The sequence below is a fragment of the Netta rufina genome (assembly GCF_964035555.1).
Source record: "Netta rufina genome assembly, chromosome: 14".
NCBI lineage: Eukaryota > Metazoa > Chordata > Aves > Anseriformes > Anatidae > Netta > Netta rufina.
In genome coordinates, this window is record NC_140137.1 from 20,515,903 (window position 1) to 20,525,886 (window position 9,984).

The following is a 9,984-nucleotide window of genomic DNA, read 5'->3' on the forward strand; positions in this document are numbered from 1 at the left end:
ACAGCCTTGGATAAAGAGATATTCTGTCTACCCACAAAATAAATGTGGACTTGTACTTGATGAAGGGCAGTTTTTCACTGTAGGAGGGAAATATATTTTTCATCAGCAAGGTGTCTGTTTTCATTGACAGCCTCATTTGCAAGGCCAGACATATTCCTTTAGGCAATATTGATTTCTGTGTGAATGAGTAAATTCATAAGCACATGGAATAGGTATGATTAAGAGTTCATTATGAGTGTGATTTATCTCATGCCTCTGAAGGGGGAGTGGAAAGTATGGCTTAACCCAGCAGACAGCTAAGCACCACACAGCCATTCTTTCATCCTCCCCCTCGGTGGGATGGGGGAGAGAATCAAAAAAAAAGTAAAAGGTTGTGGACTGAGATAAAGACAGCTTAATAGGACAGAAAATTAATAATAATAATAATAATAATGTGTGCAAAACAAGTGATGCACAATGCAATTGCTCACCACCTGCTGACCAATGCCCAGCCCCTCCCTGAGCAGCGGTCCCCCCAGCCTGGCCAGCCATCCCATATTAATTGTTCAGCATGATGTCATATAGCATGTAATATCCCTTTGGCCAGTTTAGGTCAGCTGTCCTGGGTCTGTCTTCTCCCTGCTCTTTGTGCATCACCAGCCTCCTCACTGGCAGGGCAGTATGAGAAACTGAAAAGTCCTTGGCTTAGTGTAAGCACTACTCTGCAAAAATTAAAACATCAGCACGTTATCAACATTATTTTCATTCTAAATCCAAAACACAACACCATACCAGCTACTAGGAGGAAAATGAACTCTATCCTAGCCAAAGCCAGGGCAAAAAGGAAAGATATTGCCATCTTAAAATGACCTCCTCAGCATCCAGCATAATTAAAAGGGATATAGTTACTCTTTGGGAAGCTGTATCTTTTCAAACCTACCAAGGCTACCTACCCGTTGAGATGGAAGGGCATAGTGAGTTTCTTCATATTGGATCATATTGCTTTTAATGCACAAAGCTTGATATTTACGCCAAATTGTTAGTATTATTAGTATTTCCAAATATCTGCTTTACCAAAGCTTGCATGCAGACCCTTGCAGACTACAATGAGGTAATAACCTTTCTTATAAATCCCTGGGATACCATGTCCCCCACAGGGTGCTAATTATATTAATGAAGAACACTGTCCCAGCAGTCTGCTGTGGAAATCTAGGCAAGTGAGGAGGCTCATTTCACCTGCTGCCATGTCCTTACTACACTGAGTACTTGCAATTCCAAAATAGTGAAGGAAGCCAGGCAGATGTACTGATTTTCAGCAGCACACATGATCAAACCCTAGATTTTAAGACCGAGAAGAAACAGCCTCAGTCTTTAGGTAAACAAACTCCTTTGACTTTAGTGGAATGAACCCTTTGGTACATAGATCTCCCTATGAAGTACACAGTGCATAGTGCTGATATCATAAGGCATATCTGTCAAGGAAATTAAAAACATCATAACCATCATAACATTCCCAGATTGTGAGAATAATGTTACCCTATTAACTGTTTCAAATTCTGGTGGCATATTTGGCCATGCAGCTATTTAGAGATTGCAAGAAGCATCTGTCAGATGTCTGTAGGCAAAAAGACCATCAGAATTGCTTATGATGAATGGCTGCCAAGTACAATAGCAGCAGGAGCATCTCCTATCAGCTTTGCCCTCTTCAGCACTTGCTAGTAGAATGCGTAGGAATTATTGGAGCCCTCAGAGCCATTAAAATACCTAGTTAATCAAGATTGCTTAAAAAAAAAATAAAAAAAAAAAGGGGGCAGATTTCAATCCAAGATAACAGGATTAAGTCCATTCCTAAAGCATACTAAATTCAGACTGGAACCCACCATGAGAGATTCCATTTTGCTCCTTTCCCTAGAAAATCCATCTACTAAATTCTTGAGTAAAAGTACCGCAAATTTTCTTTGAGATGTACCTTCAATGAAAGTCTAAATGAATTCCCTAAAGAATGTGCCACACTGTTTATGTGAAGAAGCAACACATTGCTACAGGCTGTGAAGAATTTATCAGCAAGAAATCATGGCTATACTTGAATACTTGAACTTACTTAAATTTGCTCCTGTATGGAAAAAGTACGTTGTTTGAATCTTGTTGTTGTTGTTTTTGAGATCAACTCAGGCTTAGCTGCATGATATAAGCACATAGTAGAAGTGTATTCATATTCACACTCCCAGAGGTTCAAAGCAAGTGCACAGATAACACTGTACTTTGTCCCATAACAGAACATGCCTTAAAAAGTCACAGAATCACAGAATTGTCTAGGTTGGAAGAGACCTCAAGATCATCGAGTCCAACCTCTGACCTAACACTAACAAGTCCTCCACTAAACCATATCGCTAAGTTCAATATCTAAATGTCTTTTAAAGACATTTAAAGATGGTGACTCCACCACTTCCCTGGGCAGCCCATTCCAATGCCTCACAACCCTCTCAGTGAAGAAGTTCTTCCTAATATCCAACCTAAAACACCCCTGGCGCAACTTTAGCCCGTTCCCCCTTGTCTGTCACCAGGCACATGGGAGAATAGACCAACCCCCACCTTGCTACAGCCTCCTTTAATGTACTTATAAAGAGCGATTTTCCAGGCTGAACAAACCCAGCTCCCTCAGCCGCTCCTCATAAGACTTGTTCTCCAGTAAATGCTTCAAGGAAAGCACTCTGTAATCTTTAACATTATATTTAAAAAGACAAGTGCAACTTGATGAGCAATTGCACTGAAAGCTTCTTACCTAGTCTCTTTAATCTTCTGTTTTCATCCCTTCCTACAAATTTCACTTATTGCTATTACTTTTCTTTTTTCCTCCATGCTTTCCTTTTTTAATTTCCTCCCCTTCCCCCCCCCCTTTTTTTTTTTTTAATTTCCCTTTGTCCGTTTTTTTTTTTTTGTTTGTTTGGTTGGTTGGTTTTGTGGTTGTTCCTTTCCTTTCCTTTCCTTTCCTTTCCTTTCCTTTCCTTTCCTTTCCTTTCCTTTCCTTTCCTTTCCTTTCCTTTCCTTTCCTTTCCTTTCCTTTCCTTTCCTTTCCTTTCCTTTCCTTTCCTTTCCTTTCCTTTCCTTTCCTTTCCTTTCCTTTCCTTTCCTTTCCTTTCCTTTCCTTTTCCATTGCATTCTAGGCTAACTTTCTGTGTGGGTTTGGTCATATGCTAGCAAAAGTAGAGAGGAAAAATTCCTACTCCTGATCCCAGAAAACATGGGACTCTGAAGCTGTTCTGAGCATAAGAGCAGTGTTTCTGATCCAGTACTTCATCTCAAAGTGATTGTTACATTCTAATATTTGTGGTATTAATAGTCTGAACAAGTGTGCTTGTCTTAGAGTTCATATTAACTGTTCGATTAACTATCACTGAAAGGAATGAACTTCATTGGGTTCTGAGTATTTGAAGATGGGAAGAGGAGAAAATTCTTCCAAGCCAAAAAAACTACTTTTTGAAATCTGTCTCCAGTTACAGCTTGCTGGTAGATTTTCCACCTCTAGTTCATATTTCTTTCTCCTGCAAGTAGTTGTAAGTGAAAGGGTGTGCAAACAAATGTAAAATAATTATAGGGTGACTTTTTCTGTACTGTTTCCTTGTTATGTGTTATGTGTAGTTAATGTTATGGAAAAAGATGCTGATATTGCGCATGTTGGTTTGAAAACTTTGCTCAGAACTCAACACACACAAAAGTTCAGATAAATTTTCCAGATTCAAACAGTATCATTTCTGTATCCGTACCAAAGGCAAAATAAATAAGGTTATGAAAAGCAGGTCAGGTCTTAAAATCAAACTTCTGAATAGCAAATATATTACATTCAAAGCAGTAATCAATTACTGTTTTTCATACAGTAAATGTAGTACAAAATAAGCTTGTACAATGCTCTCAGACATATGGTTTGGTTTTGGTCCTGTATGGAGCCAGGACTCAATGATCCTTGTGGGTCCCTTCCAACTTGGGAAATTCTGTGATTCTGTGATTATTCCTTTATCTGAAGTGGTGAGGAAACTGCTCTGGATTTTGCTCCTAATGACAACCTATGGCAAATCCAAACTGTCTTTAACTTCTAAATTGGTGAAGCCAACCAGAACAGATTAGTAGGGGCAGAATATATCTGGTAACAGGCTTCCTGCCTGAGTTGTCCCTGAAGTTGCCTTGGCAGTCAGTTCAGATATGCTTTCTTGTTAAAGTACATCACACCCTTTATCTAAAAGGATATAGAATAAAACAGCCCCATTAAAAATACCTGAAATTTGGGGTGTGGTGGAGTTCAGCAGCCTGAAGGAATGCCTTCTCATTGTATTCTTCATGGCTAGAATATCATGCAAACTAGACTCAGACACATTTCACTGGATATCCTTATTAGCATGACCACCAAGTGGGCTTAGAACCAAATAGCAACACTGAGCAAGTCGTATATCTGACATGGTCCAGAGGTGAATCCAGGGGAAGTACTCTGTGTTTGCAGACCGTTACAGTTATATGGACGTTTTTTTTCTAAAAAAAATAAAATAATAAAATAAAATAAAATAAAATAAAATAAAATAAAATAAAATAAAATAAAATAAAATAAAATAAAATAAAATAAAATAAAATAAAATAAGTATAAAGCCTTCACTTCTGTCTTCCCGTGTTAAAATGCAAAAAATCACTACTGTCATACTGAAAATTAATTTGACAGGTTGGGGTCGGGCTATTTCAAAACAATCTGTCTTTAGGTAAGGCTTTGTCATGACAGCTGAAGGTCCAAAATTGGCTCCTTTCTCTGTTTGGGCTTCTGCTGAATGAGACCCATTGCACAAAATACCTTTCTAGTCTCACTGGAATAATAGTGTAAGTGCAGGAGAAACAGCACACTCTTTGTGGGGGATGTCCAGCCAAGTATGAAGAGGCACGAGTGCACACTAATCAAACAGCCGTAGGCATATACGCTCCAGTTTGCACATATGACAAGCAAGCCTGTATTTATATCATGGAAACTGCTTTGGGCCTCATCAGGAAAAGAGCTGAGGCCATCATTCTCTTACAGTGTTTTAACAGTTCCCTTCTTTACTCTCCCCATTTGGAACAGGAATCTTAACCACTTTATCTTGTTTTGCTGTAATAAAGATTAGAGGAATATAGCCAGACCATTTTTGTCTTCTGAACCATGACTTTACTTTTTGCACGAATTACATACAAGACTAAGACATCTAAGACTGCAGCAGTGAGCTCCATGTGAAACACAGGAGTTCTTACTCAAAGATCAAAGAGCACAGTTTTTTATGGCTATCTTTAGCAAACTGATACAAATGCAAGCATGATGAGTGTTTTTTTAGAAAAGCAATAACATGACAATTTCCACAGAATTTAGAAAATCAATTAAAATCCTTTAAAACATATTCTAAAGTATAACCCTTCCTTTCAGCAAAGCAAGGTGTCTCATGTGCCAGATTTGGTGTACTCCTGAATAAGAGTGTTGGCCTGTTTGGGTTTGCATACAAAACCCTTAAATCTCAACACAGGAATAACCTTGACTCTGAGTGAACCAAAACACATGCTGTGTCTCCCCGAGGAACAAGTACATGTATATATACATTCCCTCAAAGTGGCAGAGACCAGAGTGCAAGCATTTGGCAAAGGTAAAACTGAAACCAAGCATATGCTCACAATATCCTTTTGCACAGAGAAATCGTCTAATCCTGATGACTCTTTGATCATCTAGACTTCGAACACACAATAGAAATTACCTCCCTGTCCCCCCTCCCCCCGCCAAAAAAAAAACACCACCACCACCAACAACAACAAAAAACACTAAGAATGTCTACTCCTGCCTATTTTGTGCCCAAACACTCAGTGGAATTTGGGACTAAGTACCTTTAAAATATATAGACATACCCTGCACTCCTGGGTTTCTGCTTTTAACATCTCAAAGTTCAGAACTAGAAACCTTGAGCTCTGTTCCTTGTAGTAACTAAGACAGCAGCAGCAGATTAGTATCGCACCCCCTTGTTTAGCTTCTTCTGTTTTCCAGTCCACATCTGATGCATCTGCAGCTGATGTCTCACCAATTATAACTCACATATTGGATGCTCAAGTGACAAAGACACATTGCATTTGAGGATCTAGTCCCATCTATCCATAATTCTAGAAAGTTGCTAAGGCTACTGGGCTTCCAAATAAATTGTGCTTAGCTACATAAAGTAGTTTTCACAAAGGAGGGATACTGACCATTAAATCGAAGGCACAGGCAATGCAAGATGTTATTCACAAGTGTTTACTTTTAAGGAGTAATATCTTACAGTCTGCCACAGGATGAGAAATTCCACCAACACTTTAGAAGGATAAGAACCTGGCATACAAATGGTGCAGGGAATGGCAAGATTATTCTGTAATGTAACCATTACGGTTTTGGTTCTTCTAACTTTGGTTCTACTAACATATAGAACACTAAGATTTGGTTGTTAACTGTATGAAATAAATTTCATGACATTAGATAAACATCATAATCATCACTTTCATGTGACAGCATTATTATTATTCCCACTTGTGGGTGTTAGCAGAGAAAATGATTGATGTTTGGGGCAAACGTCAATACATCTCTTTGGATATGGGCAAAGAACTGAAAGATGAAAACTGCGAAGAAGGGTTAGGGCAGACTCCTCAACAGTGGTGAAGCTTTGCAGGAACAATCAGTGCTCTGATACTAGATTCCAGACAAGCTTTCCTGCATTATTGTCAGGATGCACATTATTTTGCATTTTCTAGTGGGATTTGAATAAATCCAAAATTAAGTCTTTGCTTTGTCTTATTTACCAATTTTCATCTATGCTTTACATTGGTTCAGAATAAAATTCAAGTGTGAATTATTGCATTCCATGCAGTGTATGCTATGTCACATAATGGAATAAATGATTAATGGAAACTGCGATTAAAAGCATGATCTGTATTATCTTAGTATGAAATCATAATACAGCATCCCAAGATCAAAGAAAAAACTTAGCTCAGGCTTCCTACAAATATTTGCATGCCTTTATACAATTCTGTTCTATATTTTTTTTATAGACAGAACATGACAAATTTCATGTGCTAGCAGCTTAAATGTGTTTTATTCTACCAAATGGTGATAAATAGCTCTTCAGAACAAATCCTAACCACTTTGGCTTTTGACTATACAGAAATCATAGTGTGATAGATATTTTTTTTTATCAATACCACAATAATTGTCACGAATATTGAAATGTCTTCAGAACTATACTCAAAATATTCCTCAGATTCAGGCTCCACACAAGGAATACAGGATGAATCTGGTGCTGCTAGGCTGCTAAAATTGCCATTGGCTATTGCTCTAAAACATGAACCAAAAATCCCTATCCAACTTGCTGGCAGCACCATGGAAACATTCAAAAGGGGGCAGAAGCATTATTGTTATCCGCAGCAAAGCTGAGCAGATTTATTAAACCAATATTGTATTATTCGGTGGGTAAAATACCATCTGTCTCTTTTTTAAACAATTGTTTTCCTAGAAGTTACCATGAAGCATACTACCAGTAAATATATGAAATCCTTCCTTATCCTGAAAGGAAATAAAAATTTCCCAGACTCAACAGAGGGAAATATACATGGACACGGATCAGACACACTATTGAAGAATAACAGAATTATCAAATTATCAGGAAAATTACGCACTCCATCAACTTGCCCAGGTCACTGGAAGATAGGGTCTAAAAAAACATTTCAGTGTTTCTGTACTTTTAGTGTTGCTCTAGGCCCATTCTTGGTTTACTGAAAAGACATTTTGTAAAGGTATTTTATACAAGTAAAATTGCACTCCAGAGACAACACATGGAGCCTGAAAGAGAAATATTGCAAATCACGAAACTTACAGTATGAGGCCTTCCTTCCTTTGATTTTGATTTCAATAAGCCAGCAAAACCATCTTTTATTTAATCAAAATGCATATAAACAAGAAAAGAACAAACAGTGAGGGAAGTGTTCATGTCCCATTTGTGTCTTGTAGAAACACTTCCTTTTTTTTCCATGGTCATAGCCCTCATTATCTATTGTCTTACAAACATCAAAGGAGGATATTTTGTTTTCACTATTAAAAATTGTGAGATATTTAAGTATTTTTTCTATTAAAAGCACCAGATAACTTGTGAGAGTTTTTGTCATTTTTAGCTCAACTCTTGCTACAGCCGATGAAGGTAGATTTAGATAAGGTGTCAGACTGCATAAGAAAACTCAGTGTTCTGGCCTCCTGTGTTCACTTCTAACATTTAACAATGTGGACCTCTGTGGTATATTTTTTTTCTTTTCTGAATACCTTGCTTCTGATCAGATCACTACATTCTTGCAGCTCAATATATCTTCAAAACATGTATTTTCTACTTCCACTATATCACTGTCAATGTCCTGCAGAACCTGATGTACACAGTTCTCTAATTTCCCATGTCCTGTATCCCACTTAGCCTTTCATTACATTGCCTGGGAAAATAATCTGAATGTTCCCATTACCATGGGTTATACTCCAAGCTATGCAAAACCTAAGCCAACTGGAACTACACCTTGTCTCTTCAGATCAGCTTTTCAGAAGAAATGTGAATATCTATGTGAACATCCTGTTAGCCATTCCTATTCATCTTTAACAGTCAAAATGCCTTTAAAAAGAATAATAATAATTAAAAAAAAAAAAAAAAAAAAAAAACACGTGGAAGCAATATTCACTAGAAACACTCAGATTATTCACTTATGAAAATATTGTTACCACAGCTGGTCTTTTTCATTTCTGATTTGTTGTAAATCATACTCTTCTATTGTATGTTGCAAGATAGACTCCCTCAAGACCTCTACAGTCTATGAGCTTTTTAACAGTGGCCCTTAATATGCAGGTAACATTAGAAATCTTCTTTTCCATCAATGGCATTAATCAGCTGAGGTACAAGGAACTGTTATTTGCTTCCTCCCAACAAAACAAATTAAAGAACACCATACCATGATTCATCATGCATACTGTAGCTCTATTCATAATGAGAGGAACAGAACTCAACAAATATAAAATAAAATAAAAGTCAGGAAAAAGCAAAACTCGCATCACATGTAGAATTACTCTTTACAGCTTATTAATCAGAAGCTGCTCGTGAAATTTACATGAAGATTTTTAGCTGAGCTGTGATGCTTTAAATATGGAAGCATCAGCTAATGTTGGTCAGGGCATTCTCCACCTATGTAAGCAGGAGATGGGTGGGATTCTCAGCTGGCAAAAGTGTAAGCATGAAACAGCACCCATTAAACCCAAATGAGATACTGGTTCATACATGACATGACAAAGTAGAAAAAACAAAAAGGTCTCATTTATAAGACATTCAGGATACTGTCTTGAGCACCCAGATTTCCATTAAGGCTGCATCTGAAACCAGAAAAAATATTTATGGCAATTTCATAGAGATTTTAATAGGCATTAAGCTACTGTATAACATTTCAAATCAACTTCCAAGGACAATGCTTACATCTTTACTGACTTCACCTAACACAGGTTAACAGGCAGATCACTGACACTGACTGCATATTCCAAGAAAAAGGCAACATGTAGGTCATTCTGTGACCTAAAAAGTACACGAAGCAGTACAAAAGGGATCTGCTAACACAGAATCTTGCAACCACAGGCCAAATACCACTCAGTTAGTAACACTTACCACTGAATCTGCATGGATGCTTATTTGCTATTAGTTGTGAGTCTAAAACACTTGGCATTCTCTCATCTTACAGGTTAATTCTTAAAAACATTGCCAATTTAATTAAAGTAACCATTCATGTAGTTACACGCAACCAAATAGTAACTAACACAATTGTCCTTTCAGATGTAGATTATTAAATGTTCTTCAAGTGCAAAAGTGCCCAAACATTCTTCATTTTTCTGAAAGTGACTATAACTGACTATAATTTCCAGTCATGGACAGAAAATGGAAAAGGGACGTTACTAAGTGTCATATGAAATTAGAG